Source organism: Schistocerca nitens, chromosome 6 (genome assembly GCF_023898315.1).
Source record: "Schistocerca nitens isolate TAMUIC-IGC-003100 chromosome 6, iqSchNite1.1, whole genome shotgun sequence".
NCBI lineage: Eukaryota > Metazoa > Arthropoda > Insecta > Orthoptera > Acrididae > Schistocerca > Schistocerca nitens.
The window spans coordinates 678,520,732-678,532,984 of NC_064619.1; the positions used below are offsets into that span (position 1 = coordinate 678,520,732).

The following is a 12,253-nucleotide window of genomic DNA, read 5'->3' on the forward strand; positions in this document are numbered from 1 at the left end:
AAAGCAGAAATTCACCTAAACAACGATCATATTTAGGCTGTATTGGACTCGAACCATATCGACACTGGAAGACTTAAAGACAAAAGGTCCGATAGAAGAAATGAAAAAAAAAATATGGGAGTGAACTAGGTTGTAGGATTTTATGTTATTAAATAAGAGAAATAATACGTCGTTTTTATTATAATTATACCCTCTAAATCTAGCGTTTTTTCTAAGATTTTTAGAGTATTTGACGGGTAATTCCGAAAAAGCTAGAGTAAAACCAAAATCGTAAGTGGCAACTGGTAAATTCCGCAGAGCAACAGGTGTGAAGTTGGTAGCAAGCAGAAGTGTTTTTGTTTGCGTGCCTGTGTTTACAGCTAACCAAGAAACTAGATCTGTGGGTAAGAGAAATTTAGCCTGGTGATATGCAGCGTTGTTAACAGAAGAAATTTTTATGAACCCGGGAATAAAGTCATCGTTACATTTTCTTTACTGTATCGAACAACAAATATATCAGCTAATGTTGGAGATGGATGATATCAATCGTCTTTTCGCCGGGTGATGCCGTTTTACCAAATAACAGCAATCGTATTTCTGCGTGAAATAACGAGTCTTTTTGTTTTTAAGAACAGTGTGATAATGTAAAGAAATATTGTGATAACTGTTGCTATTTAGCAAACTTTAAAGTTGAATTATTAGAGAACGCGATTAAAGTTCAAACCGTAATGTAAAAAAGCTATTTGAATCGATTAACTTTTTTGCGTAATAGGTTATCAGCGTTCATGCAAAAACCAAGTCAGATTGTGCAGAACCGACTTAGGTAGCAAGCTGGGAATTCGTTGATTTTGATGTTAAGCATTGGTTCTTTTCCCTAATTTCCGTAATTGCTAATAATTAACGTTCGCAGCAGAAAATTTAGTGTAACTCTTTCATCAAACTGCCACTGGATTGTGGTAGGAGTATAAACTATACAACAGAAATTATTATTCTGAGTGCTTTGCAACATTCTTGCTGTAGCTGTCTTAAATGAATAATGTGTGACAGCATCTCTAGATCAAGGTTTTGGTGATCCTATCTGTGGTGTAGTTGGTTGTTAGTGGAAAATTTGGTTTCTCAGGTTATTTGTCTAACAGTTTCTGTTCGCCTTGTTCATCATATTTTTTGTGTTTTATTGTGTTGTCTTTATATGATCAGTACCTGTCGTGATATACTTTCTAGGTATTGATAGTTTACACATTATTTATACAGAGCAACAATGCGTATTTGGCTTAATTTAAAACGTAATTTGAAGAGTTTTTAGTTATAGTATTTTCCTGTTTATAAATATCTACAAAGTGTGTTTCTCCTCAGCTGGTTATTCATTTTCACAGGGAGGGCTGTTTCTTGTGTAATGATTAACGATTTTTACTAAGCATTCGCACTCCAAACATTCAAACTGCTAAAGGGTACATGTTAGGTGTTTTGAAAATATGTTTTTTTTTTTTTTTTTTTTTTGCACCTATGTGTGATGAATAAAACCTGTTTTAGTGACACTGAGTGACATTTTGTTAACAGTGCTGTGTGAATCTAATATGGCATTTTAATAAACAGTAGTCAATAATATTATGCATTGTGTGTCAGAGTCTGGCCCTCTTTTGTGGTTTCTTGAAGATTATTGTGTATATACTCAGGGAGCTACCCTTTTAGCATATGATGCTTTTTACAAGACCAGTGCACACTAGCAGCAGAATGTCATTTTATTGGTGTTACAGACATGAGCAACAGTTTAAAAAATGCAGAACTTTGCTATTGGATTGAGAAAAACCATTCTCTTCACATTCTTATGCGCATGGCTTACCTTTTACTGTATGTACATAAAATGTGCACTTGTTGGTTAAAGTTAAGTATTGTATTCTCTCCCTTCTGAAATACTGGTTGTTGTGACAAACTAATCTGTATTGTAGCCTAGGGTCTAGCTGAGAGCTGTCAAAGACAACGAATGCCAAAGCAAAAAGTCTGGTTGTGGTATCAAATTGACCTGTGGTAAAAGCTAATGTTTACATCCATACCATATTGTAAAATACAATAGGGTTCCAATACGTAACTATTACCATCCTTCATACACTGCGGTTCACAATTGTAAAATACTATATGTTGATTTAGGATAACAGCTGCATTGTGAAACTGCAACAGCCAGGATAGATTAGACATTTACTTGCCCGTTACCAGCTTCACTACTGTCTTTAACTGGCCAGTAGGTTTTTTTATTGGGAAATGTTTAAATTACTGATACCACCCACCTCCTGTGATCCACTATAGCAAAACGGCGAACATAAACCACTCACCAAAGTTCAACGTGCGTAAAATAAACATCATCACAAAAATGGTTATTCTGTCTCGGTTTGCACATGTCATCACACCCTGCGTCATCATTTTTTCATGAGCCATATCCAATGTTTGGTATTGGTAAGTTCAGCTCCTCCTTGTACCGAATTGTTTAATGCTGTCTAAGATGACATAATTTCTTTTCGGAACTTCTGTAGCTGTTTACTCTTTCTGAATGTAACACCAATTAAGATTAGTGAAACTGTATGGTTTTATATACAATATGACTTTAAATCCAACAAGCAGTAATAAATATTCACAGATTCTGTTGAACCATTATGCACAGCAAAAGTGTAGTTGTGTGTACTGCTCTGTCTTTATGGATTTACTTCATCTGAACAGGAAAATAGAAATAATTTCCAGTGTCAGTAATGTTTGTTACATTTTGAAAAACTAGCATCTTTTCTTTGAGAGTATGTCTTCTAGAAAGACAGAATTATTGAACAGTAAATGAACATCCTAAAAGCTAATGTTAGAAAAGACTGCTTTTAAATCTGTGGAAATATTTTTGGCAATGTTGACAAACAGGAAGCTTGTTGAAACATCACTTTGAAATGAATGTAGTACTTAGCTAATTTTCAGAGAATTCATAAGCACATCTGAGAAAGCATGCATTCACTCTCTTTTAAAATTAGGAAATACAGAAGCATCTGATCCCGCCTGTTTGCTTTTACCCATGATGTCACAAATATGGCGGAAACGACCATAAACAACGATTCCAATATAGCGCATATTAAGTCGTTACGTACACATTATGAGGACGAAAATACATCGAAAAATACACACACGTTCCACAAAAAGCCTAATGACACTAACGGGACAAGTGCGGGAAATAGGGGTTTATGGGTGGGGACAAACTAAACATAAACAAATTTAGACACCCACCCTCACACAAAACCATGCAAAACGACGAAAAAAACAGACATCACAAAACTCCCCAAATACCACTAAACACAATATCATCTGGAATCTGACACTTCCCTTGACCTATGTAGCTCAACAGCAGCTCCCGATCCCATAAATTAGGACCTAACACTTCCCTTGACCTATATAGCTCAAAAACATCACCCGATACCAACATTCACAGCCACACATTGGGATCGAACACTTCCCTTGACCTGTTATCCTTACGACATCTCCACATACAGCCATCCATGGTCCGAGACGCCGGAACTTTTAGTAAGCCTCATTTGTTCACGACATACTGAACACTTCACGATTTCATCCAAAAATCCGAATAGTTGAAGAAATTTTATTCGAGGCAATGCACTGTCCCCCATCATAGCCGACAACCGAAAACTGTTGACCCTGTCAGTCATATCCATACCTACCAAAGACGTAAAAAAAGCAATTTACCAAAATTCATACATCACGCCACACTTGCAAACTAATCCAAAAACATCACCTAACACATCACCAGAGAGCACCACCGATCGCATCAAAACGACACCTACAAACACGCCACTCTCACAAACTAAATTCCGCGCTGTCTGTTGTGACGTCACACACCACAACAGCCTTACGTCAAGGGTCAAAGGCAACGTGTGGGATCGGACGCTTCGGTTGACCCTAAAATTATATTACTTTGCCCACAGATAGAATATAGTGATTTAACAATAGTCAGTTGTTAATACCCTTCATTAAATTACTTTCAGATTGCTACTTTCATCAGTACATGTAAGTCTTGACTTGTTTCATATATTTCAAGATGACAATTGTGACACTGCTAGGTCATATATTCTCAGTGTGAAGCTGAAGGCCCTTACTGACACTCCATTTTAAGATTAAAGGGATAAAAAATTTAGTGTTAGTCTGTGTTTGCAACCACAATAGAGATATTATAGTGTCAGGATTTCAGTAACAGGCATCCACAAGGAGGGTAAGAAGGGACACCTGCCCCCTCCTGGAATCTGGATACAGCCTTCGTATTTATTACATAATTTGATCAAATTTCTAGCAGTCATTTGTAGCTCCACTAAACTGCAGATTTAACACTGCAAGTGATGACATGAAATTTTGCAGCCTTAGCACCAATTGTATATATTGGGTTTTCTTAGTTGACAAACATGTGGTTCCTGAAGAGGGGCAGCAGCCTTTTCAGTAGTTGCAGGGGCAACAGTCTGGATGATTGACTGATCTGGCCTTGTAACATTAACCAAAACGGCCTTGCTGTGCTGGTACTGCGAACGGCTGAAAGCAAGGGGAAACTACAGCCGTAATTTTTCCCGAGGACATGCAGCTCTACTGTATGATTAAATGATGATGGCGTCCTCTTGGGTAAAATATTCCGGAGGTAAAATAGTCCCCCATTCGGATCTCCGGGTGGGGACTACTCAAGAGGACGTCGTTATCAGGAGAAAGAAAACTGGCGTTCTACGGATCGGAGCGTGGAATGTCAGATCACTTAATCGGGCAGGTAGGTTAGAAAATTTGAAAAGGGAAATGGATAGGTTAAAGTTAGATATAGTGGGAATTAGTGAAGTTCGGTGGCAGGAGGAACAAGACTTTTGGTCAGGTGATTACAGGGTTATAAATACAAAATCAAATAGGGGTAATGCAGGAGTAGGTTTAATAATGAATAAAAAAATAGGAGTGCGGGTTAGCTACTACAAACAGCATAGTGAACGCATTATTGTGGCCAAGATAGACACAAAGCCCATGCCTACTACAGTAGTACAAGTTTATATGCCAACTAGCTCCGCAGATGATGAAGAAATAGATGAAATGTATGACGAGATAAAAGAAATTATTCAGGTAGTGAAGGGAGACGAAAATTTAATAGTCATGGGTGACTGGAATTCGTCAGTAGGAAAAGGGAGAGAAGGAAACATAGTAGGTGAATATGGATTGGGGGGAAGGAATGAAAGAGGAAGCCGCCTTGTAGAATTTTGCACAGAGCATAACTTAATCATAGCTAACACTTGGTTCAAGAATCATGAAAGGAGGCTGTATACATGGAAGAAGCCAGGAGATACTGACAGGTTTCAGATAGATTATATAATGGTAAGACAGAGATTTAGGAACCAGGTTTTAAATTGTAAGACATTTCCTGGGGCAGATGTGGATTCTGACCACAATCTATTGGTTATGAACTGCAGATTGAAACTGAAGAAACTGCAAAAAGGTGGGAATTTAAGGAGATGGGACCTGGATAAACTGAAAGAACCAGAGGTTGCAGAGAGTTTCAGGGAGAGCATAAGGGAACAATTGACAGGAATGGGGGAAAGAAATACAGTAGAAGAAGAATGGGTAGCTCTGAGGGATGAAGTGGTGAAGGCAGCAGACGATCAAGTAGGTAAAAAGACGAGGGCTAATAGAAATCCTTGGGTAACAGAAGAAATATTGAATTTAATTGATGAAAGGAGAAAATATAAAAATGCAGTAAATGAAGCAGGCAAAAAGGAATACAAACGTCTCAAAAATGAAATCGACAGGAAGTGCAAAATGGCTAAGCAGGGATGGCTAGAGGACAAATGTAAGGATGTAGAGGCTTGTCTCACTAGGGGTAAGATAGATACTGCCTATAGGAAAATTAAAGAGACCTTTGGAGAGAAGAGAACCACTTGTATGAATATCAAGAGCTCAGATGGAAACCCAGTTCTAAGCAAAGAAGGGAAGGCAGAAAGGTGGAAGGAGTATATAGAGGGTTTATACAAGGGAGATGTACTTGAGGACAATATTATGGAAATGGAAGAGGATGTAGATGAAGACGAAATGGGAGATAAGATACTGCGTGAAGAGTTTGACAGAGCACTGAAAGACCTGAGTCGAAACAAGGCCCCGGGAGTAGACAACATTCCACTAGAACTACTGATGGCCTCGGGAGAGCCAGTCATGACAAAACTCTACCATCTGGTGAGCACGATGTATGAGACAGGCGAAATACCCTCAGACTTCAAGAAGAATATAATAATTCCAATCCCAAAGAAAGCAGGTGTTGACAGATGTGAAAATTACCGAACTATCAGTTTAATAAGTCACAGCTGCAAAATACTAACGCGAATTCTTTACAGACGAATGGAAAAACTGGTAGAAGCCGACCTCGGGGAAGATCAGTTTGGATTCCGTAGAAATGTTGGAACACGTGAGGCAATACTGACCTTACGACTTATCTTGGAAGAAAGATTAAGAAAAGGCAAACCTACGTTTCTAGCATTTGTAGACTTAGAGAAAGCTTTTGACAATGTTGACTGGAATACTCTCTTTCAAATTCTGAAGGTGGCAGGGGTAAAATACAGGGAGCGAAAGGCTATTTACAATTTGTACAGAAAGCAGATGGCAGTTATAAGAGTCGAGGGGCATGAAAGGGAAGCAGTGGTTGGGAAAGGAGTGAGACAGGGTTGTAGCCTCTCCCCGATGTTATTCAATCTGTATATTGAGCAAGCAGTAAAGGAAACAAAAGAAAAATTCGGAGTAGGTATTAAAATCCATGGAGAAGAAGTAAAAACTTTGAGGTTCGCCGATGACATTGTAATTCTGTCAGAGACAGCAAAGGACTTGGAAGAGCAGTTGAACGGAATGGACAGTGTCTTGAAAGGAGGATATAAGATGAACATCAACAAAAGCAAAACGAGGATAATGGAATGTAGTCAAATTAAGTCGGGTGATGCTGAGGGAATTAGATTAGGAAATGAGACACTTAAAGTAGTAAAGGAGTTTTGCTATTTAGGGAGTAAAATAACCGATGATGGTCGAAGTAGAGAGGATATAAAATGTAGACTGGCAATGGCAAGGAAAGCGTTTCTCAAGAAGAGAAATTTGTTAACATCGAGTATAGATTTAGGTGTCAGGAAGTCGTTTCTGAAAGTATTTGTATGGAGTGTAGCCATGTATGGAAGTGAGACATGGACGATAACTAGTTTGGACAAGAAGAGAATAGAAGCTTTCGAAATGTGGTGCTACAGAAGAATGCTGAAGATAAGGTGGGTAGATCACGTAACTAATGAGGAGGTATTGAATAGGATTGGGGAGAAGAGAAGTTTGTGGCACAACTTGACTAGAAGAAGGGATCGGTTGGTAGGACATGTTTTGAGGCATCAAGGGATCACAAATTTAGCATTGGAGGGCAGCGTGGAGGGTAAAAATCGTAGAGGGAGACCAAGAGATCAATACACTAAGCAGATTCAGAAGGATGTAGGTTGCAGTAGGTACTGGGAGATGAAGAAGCTTGCACAGGATAGAGTAGCATGGAGAGCTGCATCAAACCAGTCTCAGGACTGAAGACCACAACAACAACAACATGAAATTATGGTTGCATCTGCAGTTTTGGTGCTGACTTGCAGTCAAGATGGTACAAGCCTTCTCACCAAAACGTGCCAAAATAAAGTCTTCAATCTTTTTCTGTTAGTTCCTCGCTCAGGCCCTACAAAGCTTCAGAAAGGAGCCAGTCTGGACACCCTAGCACACAGATTCCGCCACCAATTCTGAAGACAGAAATATTGCAGCAGTACATGTGCCAGCCTCCTGTCCCAAGGTCACATGACTACACCACCTCCGCCTAATGCTGAACGTAATTACAATAGTAGTTTAACACCTGTCTTTGGAAAACGAAAACCCATTTTGGCTTGTTGATGAAGTCAGTTCTACACAACAGAGCTTTTTTAGTACATTCAGAAGAACGCAGCATACAGTCATGCCGTGTGGTAGGTGTTTACGTCTGTACTTTATCCCAAATGCATCAGTTGGAATTTTCTGTTGTGGAAAATAGGGGGAAAGTGCAAAATTTCAGGATTGAAAACATGTTCATTCCAGAAGTGGTGCTCTTCTCAAAGTCTATGCATCGAACACAGTGCCACATAAAATAACAAAATTACAAATCCTGTATTCCAGTTGGCATACTGAACACCAACTGGAGAAAAATAGGAGTACCTTGGTCCAGTCCTTGGCTGCTGACAGTTCATTCTGTCACCCAATTTGAGGATGGTTTCATGATGTTCCTACATGCATCTACTCCTATATTGGCCCTGTGGTAAACTGTACTAAACCAACCCAGAAGAATGTAGCTTCTGAAACACATTTCGTTCCATTTCCGTTACACCAGTTGTCACTAAAAATTGGAAATCATGACAGTAATGCCATAAACCCTTAATGTGAACAAATGTGAAGTTTTATAAGCAAACAAATTGTTACAGGTGGTCTTTTTTAAAATTTATGCCGTGTTCACCACTTCATGTGGTTTTAATATAGCAGCATTTTTGTTGATATCCAGCAGAATTTTCTCTATCTTTCTGATTTTTTTCTCCTATTTCAAATGTTTCAACGTAACATTATCAGAGTATGAATAAATAATTTTTGTGAGTATTTTCTAGCTATATTTGATAGGCCATTGGATACATTGGATTTAATTATCTGATGACATGGCATTCATATTCATTTTAATTACATAAAAAAATTTACTTTGAATGTACTTTTGAAATATTCTTACCAATTAGGTACCAGAGTGATCTACCTTAAAAATACTAAGAAGATTAGGAAGAGAATACATTGCTGCTCGCCATTAAGATGACACGTTGAGTTGCAGACAGGCACATTGAAAATGCTGGTTAAGATGTCTCTCATTTCAGGGCATCAAAGCCCTTCATCACTCAGTGCCACCCCATACTGGAACAACTGAACCACATTCTTCATGAGGGCATTGATTACCGAAGATCCTTCCCACCCCTCTTAAAGTGGTGTTCTATCACCTGATAGCAGCAGACACAGTGAAGCAATGCTTACTACATGTGGCCGCAACACACCCAACAAACTTCCACAACATCCTGGTCAATCTCTGTGCCAGTCCCTGTCGAAACTCCTCACCACAGGGATCATATCCATGTGGAATACTCAGGTCAAAGACCTGACCGATCCACCCACCCAAGCACTTCCTATTCCAGTCCTGTCACAGGTTTATCCTACCCCATCAGGGGTCAGGCCACCTGTGAAAGCTGCCATGTCATTCACCAGCTCTGCTGCAATCATTGCACAGCTTTTTATATTGGTATGACTACCAACCAGCTGTCCATCAGGATGAATGACCACCACCAAACTGTGGCAAAGAGCAAAGTGGACCACACTGTGGCAAAATATGCAGCAGAACATTACATGCTTGAGTTCAGTGGCTGCTTCACAACCCAGGCCATCTGGAACCTCCCCTCCACCACCAACTTTTCTGAAATTAGCAAATGGGAGCTATCCTTACAATACATTCACCACTCCCAAAGTTATTCCAGCCTCAACGTAGGGTAACCACTGTCCCCACACTGTCCGCCCAACAGCTTACATCCTCCCCATCCTATCATCTCGTTCCTGTTCACGTCCCCTCATACTCGTTATGTGCCCCCCCCCCCCCCCCCCCCTCTGCCATTGCACCGTCTGTCTTTCCCATTTCCTGATCATCTCCATTTCTGTTTCCCGTTCCCCCCCCCCCCCCTCCACGGCCTATACCCCTACCCACACTCCTCCCCCCCCTCCACAACTCGCAGCTGCACAGCCTCCTGAAGCTGCACCTAGCTGTCTTGTCATGCCTCCATCTTGTCTCTGTATTCTCCGCCATGGAGCACTCTTCTCAACTCCCACCCATACCCTGTTATCCCTTCCCCGCCCCACTCCATATTGCTGTTTTCGTTCAGCGTGACAGTTGCATTCTGATCCGTGCTGCCAGAGATGTCGGTCATGGGAATAATAGAGAATTGTGAAGGTGGTTCAATGAACCCTCTGCCAGGCGCTTAAATGTGATTTGCAGAGTATCCATGTAGATGTAGGTGAGTGCACGAGTTGTGCTTGCTTGTGTAATTGTGTGTGTATGTTCTTTCCTGGAGAAAACTTTGGCTGAAAATTAAATGTGTAATAGTCTTTCCGTTGTGCCTGTCAGCAACTTTTCTTTACAATGAATAGGAATCTGTTCTTGTCCTAATATTGTTGACTCTTCAACTTGGAGTTTCCATTGTTTAAAAATAACAAATAGATAACTATCAATCTTCTGAGAAACAGTAAGTTTTATGTACTTGGGCATGAAACGTTTTCAGACCTATCGAATCAGTTATTTCAAAACCGACAAATTTGAAATTTGGCCGCTACTTTGAAGAACTTCTGCAGACACCCATGTTTTTAGTGTTTCATTATTGGAATCATCCAGTGAGAGAAAGAAAGGTGACAGATTCCCAGAGCATAAGAAATTGACAAATTCCCAGAGTATAAGAAATCAGGGGTATGTAATTTTGCTTCAGATGTTACTTAGGTGATGTATGTTTTACAAGATTAATGGAGATAGTCTTCTAGATAGTGGTATATTAGAAGGTGTCGGAGCAAGAAATAGATAGTTGCACATATTTCATAGTTAATGGTATAGACCATGTGTAACTCAGGTTCAGGAGGACTGTAGTTTTAAGTCTTCATCCATCCATATAGGTCTAGTTTTTCTGCGATTTCCTGAAATAACTTAATGCAGATTCCAGGGTGATTCATTTTGAAGGGAATAGCTGATTTGCTTCTTCATCCTTCCCCATTTCTACCTTGTGCCCCGACTTTAATGAACGTGGTGGGAATGGAATGCGAAACCCTAATCTTCTTTCCTTTTATGTGTATTTCACCTTGAGTGACTGGAATTTTATGAAGCATTTGATAACTCTTACACTTCCCTAGAAATATTAGATAATTGCTTTGAAAACTTTTCTTTAAAATACCAGAGCCAAAACTATTTTGTTTGATAAGCAACGATTATAAGTAATGAAGGACTATTTGCAAAAAAGACTATTATGGAAAATGCTCAACCAGGTGAATTATCTGTTTGTCCCTTCAGTTTATTCCACATCTGCCAGCTACTTCTCTCCTGTAATTTTTTGTGGTGAGCAGTAAATCTCTCTCTACAAGATAAATTGTTACAGAAATACCTTTCAGAGGCAGAGATCCAGTTTGACTCTTGATTTTCCACAAAGTTTTAATCAATCAGGTCATCAGAAAAAAATTGTCAATGTAAGCAATTTTTCTGTTTTTTTCTTTCTTCCCCCCCCCCCCCCCCCCCCCCCGCTCTAGGGCAGAATTGTGATATTTTAGCGTATGTGATACTTGAGCCACACATATTTTCTCACCTGTAGGTCAATTTATTTTTCCATAAGTGGTATCACTGTTTAGTTATCATTTTAGTATTTTTCAAGAGAGAAACAGTCAGTTGTCCTGGAGCAATACACAAGTTGTGGTGCCATTTACTGTTTGTCACTACTGCTCTAAATAGATGGATTACAATTTTTGTTTGGTGTAGTTTTTATGTATAAATAAAAATACTTACTGATAGAAACCATTGCAGATTGAACCTTATTCTTGTGCTACAACAGTCTGAATAGTTGCATACATAACACAGAAATAGCAACTTGAACAAAAATGTTAAAGATGAGGATACTTGTGACACTCAGGTTGGGGATGGTCGAGCTATGGCTCAACTGTTCTTGTGTTAAAATTATATTCAAAGATACATTTTGTAGACGAGATTTTTTCTCACATAACCAGTTTTATAGAACTATTGTTACAAATATTTGCCTTTAGGCAATTACTAATTATTTAATAGCATAATTTGTTGGTAGGTAAAGCTTATCCACTAGCTTTCACCAGTGTGAATATTTGCAAAGCTTTCATCCTGAGTGAAAATATTTTCACTGGTGATGAATTTCTGAGTTCATGTTGTAGCTCATAGGGTGACAGTAACATGTCCCTGTGGAAAGTACTGGGGCATCTTCATATAATGAAAAACAGTGAGAACATTTAAACTGGTATCGATGGGCTTAGGCCTATAGTCCCTAAGTCCTACGCTGCTGATCTGTGCAGTGCCCTCAACAAGTGAAACCATTGCTTCGACAGAAATTATGAGAGCTTACGCTAATGCCTTCCCCTGTTTGATGAAAAGCAGTAGCAAAAGAGCTAAATTGTCAATTTT

General features: G+C 39.3%; 1 protein-coding gene across 1 annotated transcript in view; it reads left to right on the plus strand.

Annotated features, from left to right (window-relative positions):
- Positions 1-316: 316 nt before the first annotated feature.
- The window catches only part of LOC126262441 (UDP-glycosyltransferase UGT5-like), a 175,518-nt gene continuing 163,581 nt past the window's right edge, over positions 317-12,253 (plus strand). The window contains exon 1 of the mRNA XM_049959093.1: positions 317-383. The gene's annotated coding sequence lies outside the window, so the exon portion shown is untranslated. The remainder of the gene's footprint in view (positions 384-12,253) is intronic.